This window comes from Somniosus microcephalus, chromosome 8, assembly GCF_052327205.1.
Source record: "Somniosus microcephalus isolate GS21.2 chromosome 8, FLI_Smic_1.0, whole genome shotgun sequence".
In the NCBI taxonomy this organism is placed as follows: Eukaryota; Metazoa; Chordata; class Chondrichthyes; order Squaliformes; family Somniosidae; genus Somniosus; species Somniosus microcephalus.
In genome coordinates, this window is record NC_140994.1 from 64,871,641 (window position 1) to 64,899,574 (window position 27,934).

The following is a 27,934-nucleotide window of genomic DNA, read 5'->3' on the forward strand; positions in this document are numbered from 1 at the left end:
TAGCTGAAGTAAACATTGGTCCCTTAGAGGATGAGACTGGAGAATTAATAATGGGGAAATGGCTTTGATTCTGAACAAATGTTTTGTATCTGTCTTCACGGTAGAAGACACTAACAACATCCCAATAATGGATAATCAAGGGGCCACAGGGAGTGGGGAACTAAAGACAATCACTATCACTAAGGAAAAAGTACTTGGTAAACTAATGGGACTAAAATATGACAAGTCCCCGGGACTAGATGGCCTGCATCCCAGGGTCTTAAAAGAAGTGGTTGCAGAGATAGTGGATGCAATGGTTGCAATATACCAAAATTCCCTGGACTCTGGAGAGGCCCCAGCAGATTGGAAAACCGCAAATGTAACACCCCTATTTAAGAAAGGAGGGAGACAGAAAGCAGGAAACTATAGACCACTTAGCCTAACATCTGTCATTAGCAAAATGCTGGAGTCCTTCATTTAAGAAAGCAGTAACAGGGCATTTGGAAAATCATAATGCAGTCAAGCAGAGTCAGCATGGTTTTATGAAAGGGAAATCATGTTTAACAAATTTGCTGGAGTTCTTTGAGGATGTAACGAGCAGGGTGGACAAAGGTGAGCCAGTGGATGTGGTGTATTTGGATTTCCAGAAGGCATTCGATAACATGCCACATAAAAGGTTACTGAATAAGATAAGAGCTCACGGAGTTGGGGTAATATATTAGCATGGATAGAGAATTGGCTAACTAACAGAAACCAGAGAGTCAGGATAAATGGGTCATTTTCCGGTTGGCAAACGGTAACTAGTGGGGTGCCACAGGGATCGGTGCTGGGGCCTCAACTATTTACAATCTACATTAATGACTTGGCTGAAGGGACTGAGTGTAATGTAGCCAAGTTTGCAGATGATACAAAGATAGGTGGGAAAGCAAGTTGTGCAGAGGACTCAAAGAATCTGTAAAGGGATATAGACAGGCTAAGTGAATGGGCAAACATTTGGCAGATGGAGTATAATGTGGGAAAGTGCGAGGTTATCCACTTTGGCAGGAAAAATAAAAAAGCAAATGATTATTTAATTGGAGAGAGATTACAAAATGCTACAGTTCAGAGGGACCTGGGGGTCCTTGTGCATGAAACACAAAAAGTTAGCATGCAGGTACAGCAAGTAATCAAAATGGCAAATGAAATGTTGGCATTTATTTCAAGGGGGTTGGAGTATAAAAGCGGGGAAGTCCTGCTACAACTGTACAGGGTATTGGTGAGACCACACCTTGAGTACTATGTACAGTTATGGTCTCCTTATTTAAGGAAGGATATACTCGCATTGGAGGCAGTTCAGAGATGATTCACTAGGTTAATTCCAGAGATGAAAGGGTTGACTTATGAAGAAAGGTTGAGCAGTTTGGGCCTATACTCATTGGAATTTAGTAGAATGAGAGGTGATCTTATTGAAACATATAAGATACTGAGGGGGCTTGACAAGGTAGATGCAGAGCGGATATTTCCCCTCATGCGGAAATCTAGAACTCGGGGGGCATAGTTTCAAAATAAAGGGTCGCCCTTTTAGAACTGAGATGAGGAGGAATTTCTTCTCTGAGTGTCGTAAATCTGTGGAATTCTCTGCCCCAGAGAGCTGTGGAGGCTGGGCCATTAAATACATTTAAGGTGGAGATAGACAGATTTTTGCAAGATAAGGGAGTGAAGGGTTATGGGGAGCGGGAGAGAAGTGGCTTTGAGCCCAAAATCAGCCATGATCTTATTGAATGGCGGAGCAGGCTCGAGGGGCCTGTTCCTGCTCCTATTTCTTATGTTCTTATTTAGCTTAGGATCAACTCCAATACGTTATTACTAGACTTTTCTGATCACCAGGCCTTGTTTTTTTTATCAATTCTGATTAAAAAAATCAAGTGGAATCAGTTGTGAGCAAATATATTCTTTTACTGGGTCAAAAAATAATGCAAAGAGTGATCAGAACATTTCAGCTTTAATCAGCAAAAAAAAACTTGGAAACAGTAAATGTGCAATCCTTTTCAGCAAAAGAATTTTGGAAGGGACAAGTAAATACTATGCTAAAAAGGGTTAATATGCATTTCATTAGCTGCATCTTTGGTGCTTCCTCCTCCAAGGAACTTCATGCAGCCACTGGTAGATGATGCAGGTGACAGAAGATAGGTTTTACATTGATGGTGCCCATTGTTACATTGAAGATGAACTGCTCCCAGCTGACACAGGGGAATCGGTTGCGTGCACCACACCAAAACTGTAGTATGATCAACTTTGACATTTCATGGTTGAATTGGGTCTGGTCTTGAATTCATCTTGCAGGGAAAAGGAATTGGTTAACTGGGTTTAACCCCAAAATAAGATGTCTGAATTCGGATTTTAAAAATCATGAGAAATCAGCTGTTTTTACTTCCAAATGCAGCGGCTTTGGGACTATTGCATGAATTTATTTAGCTGAAAAAGCAATTACTTCCACAAAATCATTTTTAGGTGGGTGCATGTTGGAGAGAGGATGAGTTTTCCCTTCAATTCTTCTCCCCTCACTCTTCATGAACGGGTATAGATCCACAGATGCCAGCAGATGTCCAGTACATTATTCAAGTACCAATTTATTATGTGAGGCTGGGTAGTGAGTGTCAGTAAATTATTTGAAACCTGGAGAAGGAAAACAAAAAGCTCTTTAATTAGGCCACAATCTCTCTGCTTTTTGAAGCTGAAGACTGAACTGTGCCTCCAAACAAAGGACCAGTTATTACAAGTTATTAATGAAATATATATGTCCGGATTATTGTTTGACTGAATCCTCAAATATATTGAGACTGTACAGATTAACCATGGAGTATGTCAGTAAAAGATGTAAAGGCTATTTTAATAACATAATAATTGAGAAGTTATGTGAAATAGCAAGACTCTGAGGAAGGCAGATTGATAATATTGAGAGCTCAAAAATAATTGTGGCACAAAATCATATTATGTTAGACAAAATGGACTGATCAGAATGTCCCATGTTGACTCCTCCCAACCCCTCTTGTTCTTCATTCCAGTACTCTGAATAGATTTCAAAATGGCAGCATGACCAGTAAATAATATTTGGAACAGACTCCATGTTACAGCTAGAAATCATAAAGGAGAGCTGTATGAATTGGTTAACTTCACATCGGAAAGACAAGCGGTGACCAAAATGACTGAAAGTGATTATATACCGAATCGGACAATGGGTGGTCTAATTATGGTACCTTTATCATTAACAAGATCAAGTCAATAATCGTGTTGAGAAAGATTGTCCATGATTTTACCCAGCAATTTCAGATGAGATGTTAAACCGAGTGCTCTCTCAGGGGGACGTAAAAGATCCCACGGCACTATTTCGAAGAAGAGCAGGGGAGTTATCCCCGGTGCCCTGGCCAATATTTATCCCTCAATCAACATCACAAAAACAGAATACCTGGTCATTATCACATTGCTGTTTGTGGGAGCTTGGCTGTCATGTTTCCTATATTACAACAGTGACTACACTTCAAAAGTACTTCATTGGGTGTGAAGAGCTTTGGGAGGTCATGAAATGCACTGTATAAATACAAGTCTTTTTTCTTTTTTACTCTATAAAGGTGTGAATCTCTCTAGTTGCAAATATTCACCTCCTTAGAATAAGAAGCATAATTGAACTTTGCTGATGCAAGCAAAGATGACTGAAATAGCTAAAAGAGGAATAAAAATTATCCAGGTTCTCATAATCAACAGATCCAGTTTTCTAAATAGCCAATCTCCACCCATGCAGTGCTGTAACCCTGCTTGGGTTACAGTGCATCTAATACTGTGTAGCCCAGTAGATTTGATGATATTTGAGTCAGTTTTCTACATCAGAGAGATGCGTTCCAGTTCTCAGTCAAGAGCAACATCATGGAAGTAACTGGCACTACGCCAGCTAAATGTTTACATCAGAAGAACTTCTGCAGCTGCATCTCAACATTCTGTTCTAATCCAAGAAGTCAGCATAGAATTCCAGTAGTTCACAAATCACATTGGCTGCCTTTGGAACTCTCTCCCAGGCTGTGTTGTTGGCTGCAATTCTATCCCTTGGATACAAAAGTTCAAGTGCAGAGTGAATCATCACTTTGCTGAAGTCCCAAATCTTCTTGTGCTGAAGCTACCAGAGTCAATGGCTGGAATTTTTACATTGAAGAGAGTGTGGATTCATGAGCAGGTTAGCAGTTAAAAGCGCTGAAAGTGACAGCGCGTCGGCAACCTGCCTTCATCCTGCCGACTTCTGCATTTAAGCCGGGCGCATTTCCCAGCGCACCACGGACCCACTCGGGAGAGGCGGGCGATCTCATTGAAGTAATAAACAGCTCGTTGAGAAACCCTTAAGAGGCTTTTTGACCTGAGCTTTCAGCATTTACTGCTTGTGCGCGGGATTCATGGACTTCCTGAAGCTTGCCTGTGAATGCAAGGCGAGAGCTCAGTGACCATTGTGCAAGTTCATTAAGTGACAGCTGGGAAAAGCACATAAATATTCACACCTTACACCTGCTTCCTTGCCTCAGGGAAAGGCTCTTGCTGGCACCATTTTGTGCAGAGATTTTGCTTTCAAGAGTTTGTAGGTGATTTCTGCAACCTCGGAAGCCACACTCTCTACATTGGAGGATTGTGCCTCTTTACCTGCCATCTATGAGATCAGCATGGGTGCCGCTTATGCTGTTTCACCTTGGACCTCATGGAACAAGATGAGTCCCAGTACCAACAAGACCAACAACACCAGCAGCAGCAGCAGCCTTCTCCTCACCGACCTGATGCTCCACAGGAGAGAGGGGATCAACACAGGGGTGCACCTCACCGGTGGTGTCACCCCCAACACAGGGTATAAAAGCAGAGGATGAGCTTCCTGGACATGACTGAACAGCAATGCTTCAGGAGGCTCAGGCTATCGCGCCAGGTCGTGGTAGACATTTGCAGTTTGCTGGAACAGGACCTGCTGCCCAGAGAACCTGGTGGACACGCCTTACCAGTGGCTGTCAAAGTCACCACTATGCTCAACTTCTTCACCTTAGGCTCCTTCCAGGGATCTGCAGCAGACATTTGCAGGATCTCACAGCTGGCCACCCACAAATGCATCACCCAGGTGACCAATGCCATGTTTCACAAGTCAGGCACTTATGTGAACTTTGCCACTGATGAAGCCAGTGTGATTGAGCGGGCGTTGGCTTTGCGGCTCTGGCTGGCTTCCCACAGGTGCAGGACATCATCAACTGCACGCATGTGGCCAGCAAGGCACCCCCAAATCACCCAGGAGTGTTTGTGAACCGGGGCTTCCACTCTCAATGTGCAGCTTGTCTGCAACCACAAAAAGATCATCATGCAGCTGTGCGCCAGATTCCCAGGGAGCTGTCATGATTCATTCGTCCTGTGCCAGTCCACCCTCCCCCAGCTCCTCGCACCTCTGAACAGACTTATTGGCTGGCTGCTTGGAAACAAGAGCTATCCACTGAAGACGTGGCTGATGACACTCTTGAGGAGGCCAAGCAATGAGGCTGAAGAGCGCTACAATTAAAGTCAAATGACGGCGAGATGTGCAATAGAGCAAGCAATCGGAATGCTGAAGATGCGCTTCAGATGCCGGGACAGATCTGGAGCACCAGCCAGGGTCTCCAGAATGATTGATGTATGCTGTGCACTGCACAACAAAGCGCAACAGCGAGGATTGGAACTGCAGGAGGAGCAAGGTGCAGAACCTCATTGGAGGAGTAGGAGGAACTTGATGTGGACATGGCACCAGTAGCAGCGCACATTGCTGCCCGGGATGGCCTCATAATGGCACAATTTAGTTAGGTTGCACCAGTGCACCCATCTGGCACCCCGATGCTGAACCCACTTGTACAGCACCCCCCCCCCTCCACCTGCCGCCAGCACAAAGCAGTCCTACAATGGCCAAACCATTTCATTCACAGACACCCAATGTTCGCAGTTAAATCATGTCTTACCATTCATTACAAGTGACAAGGCCACTTGCCAGGCAGCAGGCAAATATGGGTAAGACGGGAAAGTGGTGCAAATCAATAATTTTATGTGCCTCACAATTTAAACATAAACTTGACAGTGTAACATTGGCTAACACATCCATGTGCATTCCCTTTTGCAACTACTATTCTTCACCTTCCTCTTCCTAGCACTTCTAATTGGTGCAACCCCTGTGGCTTCAGCAGAGGTAGAGGCAGGCTGCTCACTTCCCTGCTCTGACTGCTGAGATGCTCTTGTCCTCTGAGTTTTGGAGCCCGCGAGTGCCCCGCCAAAGACTGCTCCACCTCCATCTGCGCATTAGCAGACTCGGGCATTGGGATAGGAGGCAGCATGAGGGGCACTGACTGTGGGGGTGGCAGGGCAATGGGTGAGAAGTGGAAGCACATTGAGCAGAGTCCCCACTTCTATGGCCCCTTTCACCATCATCCCTCTCATGGCCTTCCCTGCTAGCAATGAGCTTGAAAGCACTTTGCTGCACATCATAGAATGATATAGCACTGAAGGAGGCCATTTGGCCCATCGTGCCTGTGCTGGCTTTATCCAATTAATCCCACATCAGTGGGGCGATGAACGGCCAAGGCTATGTTTTGATCCATCCTAGTTAAGCTGCCACTCAGAGTGTGCAGGCTGTTGGTGAGGGCAAGCATGCACTCATTTGATGCTCCATGCAGGTGGCCCCCTTTCCATGGATGGAGACATCAAAGCTAAGGCCTGCAACATCATGCGAATCATGCTTGAGATGGACTCCTCCATTCTCACTGCAAGTGTGTACATCGCAGTTGGAAATCCTGCCAGAGCCTCACGCATCTTTTGCTGCTCCTCCAGAATCAACTTCTTTGTCGACGAGGTCAGTATTTGCGTCTAGCTGAGCAGAGCTTGGAGCATCCTGCGCCCTCTGACGAGGACTCTCCACTGTTGTCCCTGTCTCCACCATCTGCTCTTGCTCACGTGTAATCTGTGAGACTCCAGGTGACAACACAACTATCTGACTTGATGGTTCCACCGACGTGTGTGTATCTGCGCTGGTGCACGGTATACATGCATCCTGTGACAGTACACACTCAGAGTTAGCGACCTCTGCTGAGGAGTCTTCTTCCTCCTCTGGCTCCACTGCCTCTTGGACACTTGATGGGCCTGTGGGAGAGTAAAGACATGAATTAGAACTGTCATGGTAGAATGCTTTAAGTGAATATTATGCACATGATCATATTTCACTGTCTGCTGACATCGAGTCAACATGAGTGACTGTTGTATGCCATGTGGCTGTATGATATTTAATTCTGTCATCAGGTAGCTGGGAGCTCCCCGTCTCTCCATCTCCCACCACCATGAACGCCGACACTCCACTTACCTCACGTGCCTCCTCCTCTGCAGCAGTCAGCGTGGCGATGACTGGAGGACCACCTCCAGTTCTCTACATCTCCCTGGTGTTCTGTGCTCTCTTCTCCAGCAAGGAGGGAAACAAGAGACCTTTGAGTGAGAGTCATGGAATGAGTGGAACAATGGATGGGCAACAACTGTTGAGGGTGACTATGAGGGAGAGGTGTGACATTTTATTAAGATGAGGTTGACTGTCAGTGGTGGATGGTCAGATGGGGTTGCGAGGAATTGGATAGACAGAGAGGGATGGGTGCACCTGCAATGTTCATTGGTGTGAGGAGTGATGTGCAGGAGTAGGCTTGGAAAGGCAGAGTGAGGGGGTTGGGTGTGACATGCATATCGGGATGTAGCTAAATGTGACATTGTACTCACCTTTCCTGCCCTCATGAGGTCATTCAATCTCTTTCTGTCTTGTATTCACAACCATGCCACCACACTCCTGCTGCTCACCTCCCCCACTATCTCCAGCCATGCCTTCTTTGTAATTGAGGCTTGCTTCGTCCTCCAGTCAGCAGGGAATAATACCTCCCTGCGGGCCCTAACATTTCGCAGCAGGAGGTCCAAGGAGGCATCACTGAAGCGATGAGCAGCTTTTGTATGTTGGAAATCCATTTTTCTCTCCAAGCAATCCTCTCCCACCTCCATGAAGCTTCAACTGTCACCTTTGCAGTGTTCCTTTAAATACCTCAGCTGAATTGAACCCATGCGTGATGTCATCATGCCCACTAGCGTTAATTAGTCGGGAAACCCAGAAGTCAGATGCAAATGCAGTGGCTTCATTAAAAAACCACTGACAAACGCGCTGCTGAAACTTCCCCACCCGCTCCAGCGCTCCCTGCTACCAGCACATCGGACAGTGAAAATTCCCACCTCAGTGTGGGTGAGAATGCAGAAATAGCGTCCTAGATGATTTATGGTTAATGGAGGGTGGAGAGGCTGGGAAGGACAACATTGGAGAAATGCAGCCTTGAACTGATAAAAGGTTTTAGCAGCAGAGGGAAAATGATAGGGGAGAAGGCGAGCAGATCACCCGGAGCATTTCCCTGATGTTGATGGCTCTGGGGAAAAAATATTGATGTGAAGATATTGCTTTGTTAATATGAACAAATTAATAAACAATATAATTATAGATGAAATTACCTGGTCAGTACTGGATGCAGCATAAATCACTTCACACAAGTAGAGAATGCTAGATTGGTTTACAAACCTTTCTCTCAAGTTACTAAATCGTTCTGACTCTACTGCACTCTAAGATAATTTAACTTAGTCACCATGGGAACTAAAGTTCACAATTATCGATGTTTTATAATGCAGCCCTAAATAACCCCGTGCACTCATCTTTCTGACATTTTCTACGGTCTGTTAACTTCCTACATGTTGAAATTTGTAACATCCCTTCAAGGCTACTAAAGATTTTGGAGACCACATACCCTTTATGAAGACATAAACAGTTGCTGCTAAACCTCCATATCTCCAGTTGGTGGAACTGCCATTCAGTGGGTTAAGATGTGTCCCATATTGTGTCTAGGAGGATGGCAACATTTTATGGTGAGGTGTGCTGTTGACCATGCCACATTTGAGGATTTCCTGGTATCTCCTGCCCACCTAGCGAGGGCCCAAACCCGCTCTTGTCAGTTGCCTAATGACCAGGTAGTGACTACACTGGGGGGGATAAACAGGGTCTCAATCGAGCTGGCTCCAAGATGACTTGGCTGATGATGGAAGTTTGGAAAAGAGTTAACCCTCTGTGACAGACTTCTAATCACCTGGCCCTGGAAATTCACAGGCCAGAGATCCTGGCACTTCGATCAGGATCGTGCTCGCTGAGGACTTTTGCCACTTAATCCTGTAGATTTTCCAGGGTCGGGTGATATAATTAGACTGCATTTGGTAGCTACCCACAACTTGCAGGGGGTGGGGGGGAGGGGAGCAGGGGGATTGCCAGATGCTGCCCCCCCCCCACTCCACACACATGATGTTGTCCCTTGGTAAGGGGGCTTCACTGAAAAATAATTATATTAAAATAATTTGGCCCCTTTTTTGGCGGTGGAGATTCATTCCCTGCCTGGGCTCCAGATGGGCCCCACTTCCACTCCTGCCAGGTCCCAATGAAGGACCCAGATATGAGAACTGCAGTGTTTCGAGTCCCTGCCCCCTACCCTGCTTCCTCCTACATTAATCGTCATGTTTAGGGCAGGTAGAGTTTAACCCTCAACAGGCCATACAGGAAACTTTGGCACAAGGGTAGGACCCAGTTACACTGGGGCCCAGAATAATTTCTGTGCCACTCCAGTGTACTCTCTTCAAAGTTACAGCAGGAGTGTACCAGTACAGCTGTGAATTTTCTGGGCCCTGTTTTTTTATTTTGGGTGGTTACGTGCAGGGGAAAAGTTTCAGTCTTGTTTTTAGTAAATAATGCCTTGGTGTGTGACCTGAGCCAACCTTTGATGGATGATCTCAATCTTCAGGGGACTATCAGTGTGGGACCTGTGTCAGTGAACATTTTACTTGTTCCATACCTAACTAGGTATGAAAGATGGATGTTTGCAGCAGTATAATCCTCACTACAGTAACTAAAAGATAAGAACATAAAATGTAGGAGCAGGAGTAGGTCATTTGGCCCCTCGAGCCTGCTCCGCCATTCAATAAGATCATGGCTGATCTGATCTTGGCTTCAACTCCATTTCCCTGCCCGCTCCCCAGAACCCTCGACTCCCTTATCGTTCAAAAATCTGTCTATCTCCACCTTAAATATATTCAATGACTCTGCCTCCACAGCTCTCTAGGGAAGAGAATTCCAAAGATTCACGACCCTCTGAGAGAAGAAATGCCTCCTCATTTCCGATTTAAAAGGGTTTCCCCTTATCCTGAAATTATGCCCCCTAGTTCTAGATTCTCCCACGAGGGGAAACATCCTCTCTGCATCTACCCGTCAAGCCCCTTCAGAATCTTATATGTTTTAATAAGATCCCCTCACATTCTTCTAAACTCCAATGAGTATAGGCCCAACCTGCTCAATTTTTCTGCATAAGACAACCTTTTAATCTCCGGAATCAACCTCGTGAACCTTCTCTGAACCGCCTCCAATGCAAATGTATCCTTCTTTAAATAAGGAGACCAAAACTGTACGCAGTACTCCAGGTGTGGTCTCACCAATGCCCTGTACAGTTGTAACAGGACTTCCCTACTTTTATACTCCATTCCCTTTGCAATAAAGGCCAACACTCCAGTTGTCTTCCTAATTACTTGCTGTACTTGCATGCTAATTTTTTGTGATTCATGTACAAGGACCCCAGATCCCTCTGTACCTCAGCATTTTGTAATAATAATTTGCTCTTTTATTTTTCCTACCAAAGTGGATAACCTCGCATTTTCCTGCATTAAACTCCATCTGCCAGATTTTTGCCCACTCACCTAGCCTATCTATATCCCTTTGGAGATTCTTTGCGTCCTCCACACAATTTGCTTTCCCCCCTATCTTTGTATCATCAGCAAATTTGGCTACATTACATTCGTTCCCTTCATCCAAGTCATTAATATAGATTGTAAATAGTTGAGGCCCCAGCACTGATCCCTGTGGCACCCCACTAGTTGCAGTTTGCCAACCGGAAAATGACCCATTTATCCCGACTCTCTATTTACTGTTAGTTAGCCAATCCTCTATCCATGCTAATATATTAACCCCAACCCCGTGAGCTCTTATCTTGTGTAGTAACCTTTTATGTGGCACCTTATCGAATGCCTTTTGGAAATCCAAATACACTACATTTACTGGTTCCCCTTTATTCACCCTGCTCATTACATCCTCAAAGAACGCCAGCAAATTTGTCAAACATGATTTCCCTTTCATAAAACCATGCTGACTCTGCTTGACTATATTGGCCCAGAAATTCGGGTCTCCACAGGTGAGTACGCACGGGGTACTCACCCGTAGGCCCAATGGAAGTGCCGGTTTCCTGCACTGCGCATGCGCCGGAAACCGGCACTTCCGTTCCTCTGAACGAAAGGGTTCAGAGGTCGAACGCGTGCGCAGAAGGGGCTGCGCGTGCGCATCGAACTTCGTTTTTTTTTACAGGTTTTCCCGGGAGGGTAAGTCTCCAGAAGTTAGAAATGTAAAAAGCAGGCGTAAGGCCTACTTTTTACAAGGTAGGTGGTGAATTAATTAAAATTAAAACATTTTTTCCACAGGTTTATTATTTTTAAATACTTTAAAGCAAGGTAAGTTTATTTTTAGCCCCGTTAGAAAATAAAACTATTTTTTTCAAAAATTTAAATTATTGTTTAAAATAGTTATTTCATGTAATTTATAGTTTATTTTAAAAATGTGATTTAAAAAAAAATTATTTGAAGATTTAGTGATGTTTTGTAAGAAGAAGGGGCCTGTAGTATTTCTAAGTTTGACAGCACTTCCTGTCAGACTTATGAATGGAGCATTCCCTGCTCCGATTGGCTCTCCATGGCCCACGTGATCCCAGGGGACGCATCGAACTAACTGAGCCCCTGGGATACGCAAGCACTGCGCGCTGGCAGCTGGACCAGGCCCCGGATCGCAAATCCACGGGGGCCCACAGCTCAACGGCCGGCGCGCAAGATAAGTGCAGGATGGGGGCTTGCACCCGCGGGAAGCCCCCGACCCGAATTTCTGGGCCATTATAATTTTCTAAATGTCCTGCTATCACTTCCTCAATGATGGACTCCAGCATTTTCCCAATGACAGATGTTAGGCTAACTGGTTGATAGTTGCCTGGTTTGTGTCTCCTTCCTTTCTTAAATAGGAGCATTACATTTGCGGTTTTCCAGTTCGATGGGACCTCTCCAGAATCCAGGGAATTTTGGTAGATTACAACCAATGCATCCACTGTCCCTGCAGCCACCTCTTTTAAGACTCTAGGATGCAGGCCATCGGTCCAGGGGACTTGCCCACCTTTAGTCCCATTAGTTTGCCTAGTACTTTCTCTCTAGTGATAGTGATTGTTTTAAGTCCCCCCCCCCCCACCCCAATAGCCTCTTGATTATCCATTATTGGGATGCATTTAATGGGGCAGAAATTCCTCCCCAAACGCGTGAGTACGGAAGGGGTACTCACGCGTCTGGCCGGAGGAAATGCCGGTTTTCAGCATGCACAGCGCATGCGCTGAAAACTGGCATTTCCTCTCCTCTAACCCAAGAGTTGAAGAGGCTAGCGCGTGCGCTGTAGGGGGCAGCGCGTGCGTCTTGGATTTCCTCTGTTTTGGGGGATTTGCACATGCGTAAAGGCCTCCGGTCTTTACGCTTGTAAAAAGCACACGTAAGTATTTATTTTTACAGGTAAGTGGTGTTTTAGTGTAATTTAGAATTTTTTCCCCCACAGGTTTATTATTTTAAAGAATCTACAATAAGGTAAGTTTAGTTTTAGACCCTTTTTATTAAAAAATTATTTTTTTCAAAAAAAAAATTATTGTTTAAATTATTTTTTTAAACTTATTTATACTTAATTTAACGATTAGGATGTTTTTAAAATTTTTATTTAAAGTTTAAATAGTGTTTTGGGCCCCTGTAGTTTTCATGAGTTTGACAGTTCTTACTCTCAAACTCATGAATGAACCTTCCCCTCCCCTGATTGGTTGTACAGTGCTCACCTGATCCCAGCCGGCACATCGCACTAACTACGCCGCTGGATCAGGTAAGCACTGCGCGCTGACATCTGAACCGGGCCTGTCACAGGAAATGCAAGCAGGCCCGGGCTTCAGATGTCAGCGCGCAGGGTGAGTGCAGATCAGGGGCTTGCACCCGCGGGAAGCCCCCGACCCGAATTTTTGGCCCAATGTCTTCTACCGTGAAGACCGATAGAAAATATTTGTTCAAAGTCTCTGCCATTTCCCTGTTTCCCATTATTAATTCCCCAGACTCATCCTCCAGGCGACCAACATTTACTTAGCTATTCTCTTCCTTTTTATATACTTGTAGAAGCTCTTACTGTCTGTTTTTATATTTCTTGCTAGCTTACTCTCATAAGCTATCTTCTCTATCATTTTTTTAGTCGTCCTTTGCTGGTTTTTAAAAATTTCCCAATCCTCTGGCCTTCCACTATTCTTTGCAGCATTGTATGCTTTTGTTTTCAATTTGATACCATCCTTTACTTCCTTAGTTAGCCACGGATGGTTCATCCTTCTCTTCGAGTCTTTCTTTATCACTGGAATATATCTTTGCTGAGAGCTATGCAGTATTTCCTTAAATGTTTGCCACTGCTTTTCTACAGTCTTACCCTGTAATATATTTTCCCAGTCCACTTTAACCAAGTCTGCCTTCATACCTTTGAAATTACCTTTGTTTAAGTTCAGGATACTAGTTTGAGACCTAGCTTTCTCACCCTCAAACAGAATTTGAAATTCTACCATGCTATGATCACTCTTCCCAAGTGGATCCTTCACTTCGAGATCATTAATTAATCCAGCCTCGTTACACATTACCAGATCTAAAATAGTCTTCTCCCTGGTTGGTTCCACAACATATTGTTCCAAGAAACCATCCCATATACATGGTAAGGACTCTTCCTCAAGTCTACCTTTGCCAATTTGCTTTGTCCAATCAATATGAAGATTAAAATCTCCCATGATTATAGTCGTATCTTTCTTACAAGCCTCTATTATTTCTTGATTTATACTCTGTCCTATAGTGGGGCTACTGTTTTGGGGCCTGTAGACCACTCCCACCAATGACGTTTTACCCTTATTATTTCTTATCTCCACCCAAACTGATTCTACGTCTTGATCTTCTCGGCCAATATCATTTCTCATTACTGCACTGATCTAATCCCTTATTAACAGAGCTACACCACCTCCTCTTCCTTTCTGCCTATCCTTACGAAATGGCAAATACCCCTGAATATTCAGTTCCCAGCCTTGGTCACCTTGCAGCCACGTCTCTGTAATGGCTATCAGGTCATACCCATTTATTTCTATTTGTGCTGTCAACTCATCTATCTTGTTACGAACGCTGCGTGCATTCAGATATAGAGCTTTTAATTTTGTCTTTTTACCATTTTTCCCTACTCTGACCCCTCTTTCTGATGCACTCTTATGTGTCTACGCTCTGTCCCTTCCTGTCACACTCTGGTTATCATTACCCCTATCGCTACCCTGCACTTTTGCCTTCTCAGTTTCCTTTGACTTTTTAAATTTCCGCTCAGCGTATCCCTCCCCCCCCCACCCCCACTATTTAGTTTAAAGCCCTATCTACAGCCCTAGTTATTCGATTTGCCAGGACACAATCCCAGCCTGGTTCAAATGAAGCCCGTCCCAATGGAACAACTCCCTCTTATCACAGTACTGGTGCCAGTGCCCCAGGAATCAAAACCCATTTCTTCCACACCAATCCTTGAGCCACCCGTTCATCTCTCTGATCTTATTGACCCTATGCCAATTTGCACGTGGCTCAGGTAATAATCCAGAGATTATTACCTTTGTAGTTCTGCTTTTTAATTTAGCCTCTAGCTGCTCATACTCCCTCAGCAGAACCTCTTTCTTTGTCCTACAGGCCTATGTCGTTGGTACCTACAGGGACCACGACAACTGGATCTTTCCCCTCCCACTCTAAGTTCCTCTCCAGCCCAGAGGAGATGTCCTTTACCCTGGCAACACAGCCTTCGGGACTCCCGCTCTTGGCTGCAGAGAACAGTGTCTATCCCCCTATACTGTCCCCTACCACTACCACATTTCTTTTTGCTCCCCCCACTTGAATGGCTCCCTGTACCATGGTGCTGTGGTCAGTTTGCTCATCTTCCCTGCAGTCCCTGCTCTCGTCCATACACTGAGAAAAAGATGATCCTTGTGTCCTTTAAAAAATCCAGATTGCACTGCCTTCATTTATTTCCCTGATGAAAAGTTGCTCCAGATGACACGCACTGGATCTGTGATGTCAGCACATAACATGCATGCTGTTGTCATGGATGCGATGCATGCGCAGCTGCTGTCCTGATTTCTTGTAAGAAAACAATGGGAAGTTTTAGGGTTCTTTCTCAAATTTGGGAGAAAATACTTTTTTGCCAATTGACCACCTAAAAATATAAATCTAGGAATTTGTTGGTGATAATCAGTAAAAAAAAATATTTTGTTATGTCTATACACATAAACATATGTTGGCATATTTTCTTACATACATATACAGTATAAAGAAGTACATAAATAAAAGTTTGCATTTAGCTTATGCTTGTCACACGAAAAATATCTGTCATATATAAATTCCTAATTGGTTCAAATCTTCCAGGAACCAAGCAAGAAATGCTTACTTCACTGCCTCACAACCTTCCTTGCAAATCTATGTATAGCCATTCCCCTCCTCCATCCCCATACCCTAGCAACCCTCTTGCAGATGCATAATCTGTGACTCATTGTGAGCAACACCCCAGGAGATCCAGTCCTCCTATATCAAAATATCTTAATCGAGGCAACAAAATACATGCTTTCAGTGTTACAAAGAAATCAGGTATTAGCTATTAGAAATTAAGGTAAGTCAAACTATGTTGTACTGAACATTGCCATCCTTCCTATTTTTATGTAAATCTTAAAATGAACCCTCTGCTCACTCATGATACTAACTACACTATCACTTTTAATTTGTATTCGGACCGTCAGCCAAATAAGCAGTTGGGTGACTACAGAATTGTCACGTGCTACATTTGTGACCAAGACGAATTTCACATCAGCCAATATTTTTGTGCCAGAAAAATCTTTTATTGTACGTACAATAACACATTTCACGATATAGTACATAAAATTATATCTTTCTTCAAGTAGATTTTTCAGCAGTCTGCTCCTATTCAAGACTGCAGTTTCCAGGAACTCCCTTTTCCATTGAGCTACAGCAACTGATCCCCAAATACATTAGGGTAAATTGCTCTCAAATAACTTTAAAAAAAAAAGCCAGGCTGCACCTCATCTACTTTCTTACCTTCATGACCAATTATTAATATCCTTATGACTTTTCAAAGCAAATTTCTGTCTTTGTTTGTGTTCTCTTTTAAAAGATAAAGATTCAGGCATATAGTAAAAGAGAAATGTAGCACCATGGCTAGACAGTTGGTTGATGGGCAGGAAACAAGGATTTAAGTCAAAGGGTTTTTCTCAAATTGGAGAAAGGTTGGAAGTGGTGTACCCTCAGGGTTGACTTTTGATCTTGGTATATATAGATGATTTGGACTTAGGTTTAGGGAGCATGATACTGAAATCTGCTAAGAACATAAAAGTATGGGATTTAACAAATAGTGACAAGGTGCACCTCAAAGCACTAGATAGGTACCACCAACGCTGCCTCCGCAAGATACTGCAAATCCATTGGCAGGATAGGCACACCAACATCTGTGTTCTCGCTTAGGCCAACATCCCCAGCATCGAAGATTTGACCACACTCGATCAGCTCTAATGGACGGGCCATATCGTCCGCATGCCCGATACGAGACTCCCAAAACAAGCGCTCTACTTGGAGCTCCGACATGGCAAGAGAGCCCCAGGTGGGCAGAGGAAATGCTTCAAGGACACCCTCAAAGCCTCCTTGAAAAAGTGCAACAACACCCCACCGACACCTGGGAATCCCTGGCCCAAGACCACACAAAGTGTAGGAGAAGCATCTGGGAAGGCGTCGAACACCTCGAGTCTCTTCGCCGGGAGCAAGTGGAAGCCAAACTCAAACAGCAGAAGGAGTGCACGTCAACCCAAGCACCCCACCCACCCGCCCCTTCAACCCACCTGTAACAGAGACTGTAGGTCCCGCATTGGTATCATCAGTCACCTGAGAACTAATTTTTAGTGTGGAAGCAAGTCATCCTCAGTTCCGAGGGACTGCCTAAGAAGAGAAGAGAAAAGGACCATAAAAGATTTCAGGAAGACATTGGAATGGGCAGAAAAGTGGGAGATACAATTTAATGCCAAGTAGTGTATGGTAATACATTTGGGGAGGAAAATGTAGATGGTAGTTTTTTATCAATGGAAAGACGCTGAAGGATGTGAATGAAGAGAGAGATCTCGGGTCAACTACAAAATTCCTCGTAAGTGCAATTCCAGCTAAGTAAAGCCAAAAAACGCTAGTGGTATTTTGGGTTTTGTAAGTTAGGCATAGAGTTCAAGAGCAAAGAGTTATGGATAAATGGGTACAAGGAAATAATTAAAGTTTTGGGCAACCCATTATGGAAAGATTATTAAAGCTATATAGAATGTTCCATTGAAGCAGAAAAGGGTAAGAAGAGAATTAATAGAGGATTTTAAAATTCTGATATGGTAACTAGGGAAAGACTATTTCCTCTATTTGGAGAGTAATTGGTAAGGTGGTACCAATTTAAAATTGTCAGGTAGAGAGTGAGGAGAGAGGCTAGAAGAATTTTTTTAATGCAGAATTATTAGAGCATGGAATGCTTTGCAACAGAGAATGGTTGAGACAGAGGCCATTGCACTTTGAGGAAAAAGTAAATAAGGGGGAAAAATTCGGTTGCTTTGCGCCTCCCGTTAGCGCCCGAAGTAACAGGGCGCAAAGCAACTAGCGCCCGGGCGCGGCATTGCCAACGCCTCCCACGAAATTCAGCAGGAAGTTAGCAGAGGTGGTAACCGTTAGTGCCCCGTGGCACTGTGCCGCCGGCGATGGCGTCACCACCGTGCACAGCGCCTCGCTCACACCCCGGCCGCGATCTTCGGTAGCGCCCCCTGACTTACCGCCAGACGCCATGTCCAACGGAGTCAGGGGGGCCAACCTGCGACCGGGGTGGCGCTATTTAAAGGCGAGGTGCCGGGCGGCCATTTTTGTTGCTGGTCACCTGCCAGCACCTGCCTCCGCTGCCGTCCCCAGCCTCCTGACCCGCCCCCCGCGGAGTGCCGGCTGCAATCCACGAGCCCGGCACTTCTCTTGAGTGCCGGGCTCTTTTGCCGGCACTCCGATCCCCGGTGGCCCAGCTGGGCCCCATGTTGCGCTGCACAAGGCCCCTCCGCTTTAAGAAGGGAAGGAAGGCCTCCAATACCGCGGCGCGATGTGCCGCAGCATGTAGCGCTGTGGCACGTAGCGCCGTGATATTCCTGCTTCCAGTAGCGCCCCATTTCCCTCTTGGGGTGCTACCACTCAATTTCGGCCACGGGGGCGCTAATTTTTCTGGGGCGCTAAAAGGATCCATTGGTCAGGATCACGGCTTACATGTTGTCGTGAAGCAGGTGGAGGATGGTGACAAACTTTTGAGGGCAGCTGAATTTGAGGAGGACACTCCATAATCCCTCACGGTTGACGGTGTCGAAGGCCTCTGTGAGGTCAAAGAAGGCCATGTACAGTGGTTGGTGCTGTTCCCTGCATTTCTGTTGTAGTTGACGCGCGGTGAAGATCATGTCCAAATAATCTTATCTACTAATTATTTGCATACTCAATGTTTAAGTTTAAGTGCTGCTAACTATGATTCTAAGATTAATGAACATATGTTAGTTCATGACTCGCTAAAAGTAGCGCCCTGGCGAAGTTAGCGCCCCAAAGGTCGCAACTTTATTTTTCCCTCTAATATTTTAAGCAGCGGAAAATACAGGGCAGAGCAGGACAGTGGGTTTAGTTTTAAGTTTCTCTATCAAAGAGCTGGCATGGATACGATGGGCTGAATGGTTTCCTTCTATGCTGCAAACCTCTATGGTTCTAGTGCGACACCGTCAACCGTGAGGGATTATGGAGTGTCCTCCTCAAATTCGGCTGCCCTCAAAAGTTTGTCACCATCCTCCGCCTGCTTCACAACGACATGCAAGCCATAATCCTGACCAACGGATCCACCATAGACCCAATTCACGTATGGACCAGGGTCAAGCAAGGCTGTGTCATTGCACCAGTGATCTTCTCGATCTTCCTGGCAGCAATGCTCCATCTCACACTCAGTAAGCTCCCCGCTGGAGTGGAGCTAATCTACAGAACAAATGGGAAACTGTTCAATCTCCATCGCCTCCAGTCCAGATCCAAGGTCATCCCATCCTCTGTCATCGAATTACAGTATGCAGACGACGCTTGTGTCTGTGCACACTCTGAGGTCGAACTCCAAACCATTGTCAACACCTTCACCGAAGCGTACGAGAACATGGGCCTTACACTGAACATCCGTAAGACAAAAGTCCTCTATCAACCTACCCCCGCCACACAGTACTGCTCCCCGATTATCAAAATCTATGACGAGGCCCTGGACAACGTGGACCACTTTTCATACCTCGGGAGCCTACTGTCAACAAGGGCAGACGTCGATGACGAAGTCCAACACTGCCTTCAGTGTGCCAGTGCAGCCTTCAGTCACCTGAAGAAGAGAGTGTTTGAAGACCAGGACCTCAAACCCAGCACCAAGCTCATGGTCTACAGAGCAGTAGTGATACCCGCCCTCTTGTATGCTTCAGAGACATGGACCATGTACAGCAGGCACCTCAAAGCACTGAAGAGGTACCACCAACACTGCCTCTGCAAGATCCTGCTAATCCATTGGTAGGATAGGCACACCAATGCCAGTGTTCTCGCTCAGGCCAACATCCCCAGCATCGAAGCTTTGACCACGCTTGATCAGCTCCGATAGATGGGTCACATCGTCCGCATGCCCTATACGAGACTCCCAAAACAAGATCTCTACTCGGAGCTCCGACACAGCAAGAGAGCCCCAGGTGGGCAGAAGAAATGTTTCAAGGACACCCTCAAAGCCTCCTTGAAAAAGTGCAACATCCCCACCGACACCTGGGAATCCCTGGCCCAAGACCGCACAAAGTGGAGGAGAAGCATCCGGGAAGGCGCCAAACACCTTGTGTCTCTTCGCTGGGAACAAGTGGAAGCCAAGCGCAAACAGCGGAAGGAGCGCACGTCAACCCAAGCACCCCACCCACCCGCCCCCTCAACCACCGTCTGCCCTACCTGTGACAGAGACTGTAGGTCCCACATTGGACTCATCAGTCACCTGAGAACTCATTTTTAGTATGGAAGTAAGTCATCCTCGGTTCCGAGGGACTGCCTAAGAAGTAGTAGATAAGGTTAATGGATGAAATAAATAACAGAGGTTGCAAAGACAGTTCAGGTATGTCACACTAATTCAGAAGTAAATGCTTCTTGATTATAAATTTACAGTTGAGATCAGTGTTTGTGATTTATCTAAATTGGTGAGATTAATTTAGGATTAGACTCCTTAAATATCTGACAGGTTAACAGCATTAGATAATGGGTCTATTCAATGGATTAAAGTCTATGGGGGAAAAATTCGGTGGTGCCCCCTTTGGGGCGCTAACATCACCAGGGCACTAATTTTAGCGCCCCGAAAAAGTTAGCACCCCTGCGCTGTAAATTCAGTAGTAGCGCCCCAAGCAGGAGGTGGGGCGCTAGTGGAAAGTGCTCCCCCTACTTCTTGGACTGCTCCCAGGGAATTGGCGCGGTGGCACGTAGCGACTCGTCATTGCAAGCCTCCTCCCCTGATTAAAGGGGAGGGGCCTAGCGCTGCATGCACCGGGGCCCTGCTGGACCACCGGGGAGCGGGGTGCCGGGGAAAGAGCCCGGCACTCAAGAGGAGTGCCGGGCTGAGCGGTCGCGGCTGGTACCCCGCATACAGAGGTAAGAAGGAGCAGGTGCTGGCAATCGGCCAAAAGAAAAATGGCTGCCCGGCACCCACCCTTTAATTTGTGCCACCGCTGCTGCCAAAACGCCCCCTGAACTGTCTGGCGATAGGTCAGGGGGCGCAAGGGAAATATGCGGCTGGGGCACAAGTGGGGTGCTGCGCAAGGAGATGATGTTGCGGAAGGCGTTAGCCGCGCCGCGCCCGGGCACTAACGGGAGGCGCAAAGCAACCCAATTTTTCCCCCTATATGCTTGCAGTTAGCAATGTTTCCAGAATTTATACAACCTCATCCTTATGAACTGGCGTGGATAAACTGGTTGCCTCGCTTTCTTCTGAGAGGATGGTTTTAGCCTTCTGAGATATCAGGTGATGCACCTCCCTCTGTAGAGGTGCTATCTGTTCTTTCTTGATCCACTGCACCTGGGTAAATTCATCTTCCACACTGGTAGCTGTATCATATAAGTGACACTTATAAATACCTGTTTCTTGGTAGTTTAGCCATACAATTTTAACTAGTGTAACCTTTTGTCTCTCGGTCAGAGATGCAGTTTACAATTTTACAGAGACAGCCTTCTAAATATACACCTTCTACTACAAAGACTAACAAAATAAGTAATACTAAACTTAGGATTAAAGACTGATAACTGAAGAATGAATACTGAACTTTAGTGTGAAAAACTCATATATATCCTTAATTTCTAAAGAAACTGTCTCAATTCTATTAACCAATCTGAGTGACGTGTGTGTTAAAAGAGTTCAGCCCCTTTGGTGTCAATCTTCTCTTACAGCCCTGTTGGTACCCTTGCTGACCTTCAAATCAAAGAAGCACCAGCGCCTAGACCTGCCAGGTTACGGCCTAGAAATTGGGTTGGTAGCGCCGGCGCTGAGCGCCTAAAGAGACCTAGAATTGGGGCGAAGCCCTATGTTGGGGCGAGCGCTGTGAAGATAGCGCCAACTCAGATATTGACTATACATTTAGCGCCTGCGCTAAGTGTTTGCGTGCGCCCGCGAGCGCAAGCAGCTGATGACGTCATTTCAGTGTGCAACGCCTTTTAGGAGCGCCTGAGCGCATATTGGGTGGCGCCCGGAGCCTTAGCGCCCAGCGCTATTAGTGACAGTTCGAGGGAGGGCTAACAGGCCCGTCTCGGAGTAGGGCGGCGCTATTTAAAGGGGACAGCTCTAGTGCAGAATCTTCTGCCACTTGGCCTGCTCATTGCGATCGCTGCTAGAGAGAGTTGGCGAGCTAATGTGGAGCGGAGTTCTGGGAATTTAGCTTTACAGTACTTGGGACCTTCAACCCTGTCCGAAGCACTTGCACCACTACACCTAAAAGCCTTTTGACCAACTGGCATCGGAATGGGAGCTTGTTTGGAGGGCGACAGCCTCATCGCCCAACACTGTGAAGGGGCAGAGAGACGGCGGGAGAGAGGGACGGGATTGGCCAGAATGTGGAGGGACAATGGAGGTCGCCCAATCCGACAGGATGCTGCGAGGGTCTTTAGGCAGCAGGTGACAAGCCTTGACATGTCGGAGGAGCAGTGTTTGCGAAGGCTCCGAATCTGGAGGGACATTGTTACTGATCTGTGCCACCTGCTTGGTCAGCATCTGCAGCCGCGTGAACGCTGCAGAACCTCTCTGTCCGTTATGGCTAAACTGACTGATGGCCTCCATTTTTATGGCAACGGATCCTTTCAGTCAGCCATTGGGGACAATGCGACTGTCGCTCAGGCTGCAGTCCGCTGTTGCATCCGGCAAGTGACAGATGCCCTTTATAGGCGAACGCGTCAATTCATTACCTCCCCTCGGACCCTGCACAAGCAGGCGGAGGAGGAGGAGTATGAGGAGGAGGAGGGGGAGGAGAAGGAAGAGCAGGCGGAGGAGGAGGAGGAGGAGGAGGAAGATGGAAGGGCTGCTGAAAGTGGAAGGTCCATTCATCAGAGACTCCTCTGGACTCATGTCGACACCCCTGTGGCGGAATGATGAGAGTCTTAACTCATGCGCACTTTGGATGTTTGAGGGCCTCTGAGTGCCAGCATCACTGAAAGTAGTCACATGCACCATGCAACATTGAAACTTCTGTTTATTGACACAAAAGTCTTTCATTACAGCTAAACAACGTAATGTGAGCACAAACCATAACTTTCAAAATAACTGTTAACTGTTCGGCCAAGCCGCAAAACTCAACAACCCTCAGCAAATATAACAGCAGTTGAGGGTGTCCTTGAATTTGGACAAACAAACGTCTCAGCACCTCCCTCTACAACTGACCCCTTCAGGGAGAGCGACTTCTCTTCTGCGCCCGGCCCCTTCCCTCCCTGCTGCTCCTACATAATTGGACCCCAGTGGCGGGCTCAAGGCTGGGGAACGCCTCCTGACCATCTGGAAGCGCAGAAGCCCCTGAGGGACGGCCTGGCCGACCTCTGGGCTTGGAGGGTGTGGACGCAGGATGCTTGCTGTGACCATGGCTGGGAGCAGTGTGGCCTGCAGGTGGTGGCAGCTGCAATGCAGGTGTCCCAGCGCTGGTATGTGCAATGCTCTCCTGCCGAGAGAGGACACCTGCACCATGGTCGGACGACACACTGGCTATCTGAGGGGAGCGGCTCGGCTCATCTGCCACAATCGCATGCTCCACTGATTCCTGGCCTTGTACGGGAGTGGAAGGGCCCGGGGTGATCCTATCTGATGCAGAGAGGGTGGCTGCAGTGAGAGATCGCGTTGCGTCAATCTGGCTGTGGAGGAGCCCAGCAAGTGACTGCATGGCAACAGTGAGGACCTGTGTGCCAGGTGCCAGTGCTTCGGAGAAGGCCTGGACAGTTCTTCCCATGGCTTCAGACAAGGCAGGTGCCGACCGCTCCACTGCCTCGGACAAGCCCTGCACAGACCTTTCCAGGGATTGTCCGAAGCCCTGAGCAGTCCTTTCCATTGCCAACTCAAAGCCGTGGACAGTCCTCTCCATTGTTGGGCCGAAGCCCTGGATAGTCCTGTCCATTGTGGCCCCGAAGCCCTGGATAGACCTGTCCATAGTTTCCCCAAACACCTGGAGAGTCCTCTCCATTGTTGCCCCAAAGCCCTGCAGAGTCCTCTCCATTGTTGCCCCGAAGTCCAACATACTCCTAGCCAATGAATCTATTGACTCAGGCATCTTCTCCACTGCAGCCATCAGCTCCGTGTGTCTGACCCGGGCCTGTTTGCTCATCTCAGCCAGGCGACGGACCTCATCTGCACTCTGTGCAGCAGTCATGATGACCTGCCTTGCCCTGCGGGGAGACGGTGGGCGAACTTCCCTATCACCCGTGCGTTGCTGCATGCCGCTTGGTCCGGCAACTGGTTCATCCTCAGAGCCACCCCCCCTCCCCTCCAGGGGACTACTATCCCCAGTCTGCAGATGTCTCAGCTCCCCGGATTCTGCAGCGGCTGGTCCGGATTCCTCCTGGTCCTCGCCTCCGGTGGCACTGGCACTGGCAGCTTCAGCGCGTTGAGCCCGAGTTGGTGCTGCTTCATCTGAAAGCGGGAGGTGGAAGAGTGGCTTTAGCAAAAGGACAGCTTTGCTGAAAGGCATGCCAGATTGCGGCAAGGCTCTGACATGGCTGCACACTGAGGATGCATGCTGGCAGGGGGACCAAGTGGAAGGCAACAGGTGAAAAAGCTGAGAGTCTTACCCTCGCTGTCGGTAATGGGGTCGGCAGATGCAGTGGTCACAGGATCAGACAGACGTCCTCCAAGTATCTGGTGCACTCTCTCCTCCAGATCCGTGAGAGTGACCACTTGTGCAGGTCCGCCACCGGTTCGACGCTGCTCCTTTCGAATCATCGCCAGCTTGGACTGCAGGGGAAAGAAGGGGAGGTTCTGTTACACGATGCCTTGAGACCTCATCGCATGCCCCCCATGGTGCAAGAGCCCTTACATGAGGCCTTGAGACATCATCGCATGCCCCCCATGGTGCAAGAGCCCTTACATGAGGCCTTGAGACATCATCGCATGCCCCCCATGGTGCAAGAGCCCTTACATGAGGCCTTGAGACATCATCGCATGCCCCCCATGGTGCAAGAGCCCTTACATGAGGCCTTGAGACATCTGTCCATGTGTGTGCCCAGAAAGGGCCATGGGTGCATACTGACAGATGACCATTGGCGCATCATTGCAGCAGGGTGACCGAAGTCAGCTGCAGATGGAGGGAAGCACAAGTTTGGTAAACCATCACTTACCCTAACGATCCATGTGAGGTCGTTGAATTTCTTCCTGCACTGAACAGGGGTCCTGGTCGCCATGCTGCTGGAGTTCACCCTCACAGCAACCTCCCTCTAAGATCGTCGATAAGCCTTCTGATTCGGCCTCTTGCCATTATCCGGATACAGGACCTCTCGACGGTGTTCAACTGCAGCCACCAAGTGGTCCAGAGCCTCAGTGCTGAAGCGCTCTGCTCTCTGCCTAACCTTCTCCATGATGAACAAGTTTGTTCCGCCAGACAAGGGCGAGCGGCGAATCTGAGGCCTACAGGGCGTTGGGTGTTGAAGCTCAGACTGACTGACCCACCCCTTTAAGAGCCGGCCGGCGCCTGGAGGTCTCGTGCTTTCCCGTAATTGAGTTCACCTGCGTTGCGCCCGTCCGCGTCGAAATTGAGTAGCGCCTGACCTTTTGCGCCTTAAGAGCACCGTGCAATGGCTGATTTAGCGCCTCAATCCCCTTTGGGGGCGATGCAACCCAATATCGCGCCAGGCGGCGATAAGTTTCGTCTGGCTAAAAACTTAGCGCATCGCCAGTTCTAACGCCTCAAGCGGGGCTATACCCAATTTCTAGGCCTACTTGTTTACTTCTTAGCTTCTCAGGTCTTTTCTAATATAGGAGTCATAAGCAGGTCCAGATAAGGTAGGACATTGTTATATCACCCTCATGTAGCACCAGCCCTTAAGCCAATTCAGGGCATTCCTCCTTACAGTCATCAGCTCAATTCTTCTAAATCATAATAGATACATTTCTATATTAATAGCCAAGTCACAAAGATAAACAAAAGAAAGTGTGAACAAACATTTGTATGGCGCTTTTACATACTCAGGTTGCCCCAAAGCAATTCACAGTCAATGGAGTATTTTTGATGTGTAGTCCCTATTGTAATATAGACAAATATGGCAGATAATTTGTGCACAGCAAAGGTCCCACAAGCAATAATAATATAGATGAACAGATACTCTGTTCTAATAGTGTTGGTTGAGGGATAATTGTTGGCCAGGACACTAGGAGAATCCCCCTGCTCTTCCTTGAATAGTACCTTGGGATATTTTATGTCCACTAACCAAGTAGATAGGGAGACAAATATACTTGGGAGGAGTGGTTTTCAAAGGAATTTGTTCTGCTTTTAAATTTCTAAGTAAAACAGCAAATGACTGACTTTTTTTTGGAAAAGCACAGGGCGAGAAATTCATATACTTACCACCACCTGTTAGCGCTAGCGATTCTCAAAAAAATGGTGGCCGCCGCTCTTGCGCCAGCTGGAGGCCGTCCCCGCGGTGACCGCCATATTCGAGGGTCCCTTTGCACTGCTGGTAACCGGCAGCGCCCTGTAAAATAAAATAGCGGCGTGGTGATATCAGTTGGCGTGCAACGCTGACTTAACATCACCTACGTGAACTTCGACCCTAGCGCTCAATTCAGCACTGGGTCCTAAGCACACCAGGTTAACCTGGTGTGCAAGCAGGCTGACAAATGCTGACAGGGGCGATATCTGCAGCTGTTAAAGGGACACACACATCAATCAGGTAAGTTTGAATGGAAGGGTTTGGACTTTTTTTTTAGATTTTATTGAAGTGGTGGCTTGCTGCAATAGATGTGAAAAGTGTTTTAAGTGTTTTGGGAGTGCTGCTGGATGCTTGCAAGGGCTCGGAGGGTAAGTGAACGCCTTTGAAAACACAGAACATGGTGCGAATACTCAGCTACATCCATGGAGCTCACGTCTCAGGTCGACATGCTGCCTGACCAACTGAGTATTTGCAGCATCTTATGCTGTCATTTCACATTTACAGCATCTGCTTGCAGAGGGAAGAGCAAGACACAGAAGAGCAAGACACAGAAGAGCAAGACGCATAAGAGGAAGAAGCTGAAGAGGAGGAATCAGATGGAAGGATGCATCCCAGACAGCCCCTTTGTGGCTGGGATTTCCGGGATGGAATCATCCGCCTGCGGTCCCATTGGCTGGGCAGACTGCCTCTTCTTTTTGGCCCACTGGTTGGACAGGCTGCATTTCTTGGGTGTGTGAAATGAGGAGGGCACAAGGGTGGAGTTGTGCTGACGGGAGGGTGGGAAACCTAGAGTTGCATGCCAGAAGCAGGATAATGTACGAGGATACCCACACCTTGTATCCTTTCAGCCCCGCCGCTGGCCAAGAGCTCAGCCATGTCCCTGCCAAGAATGGCCTGCACCGTCTCCTCCAAGGGGTTGACGTGAAGCTATGAATGGGAGATGTGCCTCATCATTGGTGCAGATTGTTGGTAGGTGAGTGATTGGGGGCCCTGTATTGAGCAGTGTGTGAGGCTAGTGGTGCAGTTGGTAGGTGACAGTTTTTGAAGATGCATTCACTGACCTTGACCAGTGGTCTGAGGTCATGAAGCTTCTTTGGGCACTGGAGCCAGGTGGTGGGGGCGAGACTGCTGGCAGTTACATAAGAACTTAAGAACATAAGAAGTAAGAGCAGGAGTAGGCCATACAGCCCCTTGAGCCTGCTCCACCATTCAATAAGATCATGGCTGATTATCGCCCTCAACTCCACTTTCCCACCCGATCTCCATATCCCTTGATTCCCCTCGAGTCTAAAAATCTATCTCTCTCAGCCTTGAATATACTCAAAGACTCAGCATTCACAGCCCTCTGGGGCAGAGAATTCCAAAGATTCACAACCCTCTGAGTGAAGAAATTTCTCCTCATCTCGGCCTTAAAAGGCCGACCCCTTAGCCTGAGACTATGCCCCCTAGTTCTAGACACTCCAGCCAGGGGAAACAACCTCTCAGC

General features: G+C 47.2%; 1 long non-coding RNA gene across 1 annotated transcript; it reads right to left on the reverse strand.

Moving 5' to 3' along the window:
* Nucleotides 1–1,944: 1,944 nt before the first annotated feature.
* LOC147113580 (uncharacterized) lies at nt 1,945–26,523 on the reverse strand. Its single transcript, XR_015079140.1, has 2 exons — nt 26,364–26,523; nt 1,945–2,634 (listed from the first exon to the last, which is right to left on the reverse strand). It is a non-coding gene; the product is annotated as an uncharacterized LOC147113580 (long non-coding RNA).
* Between the last annotated feature and the right edge of the window lie 1,411 nt (nt 26,524–27,934).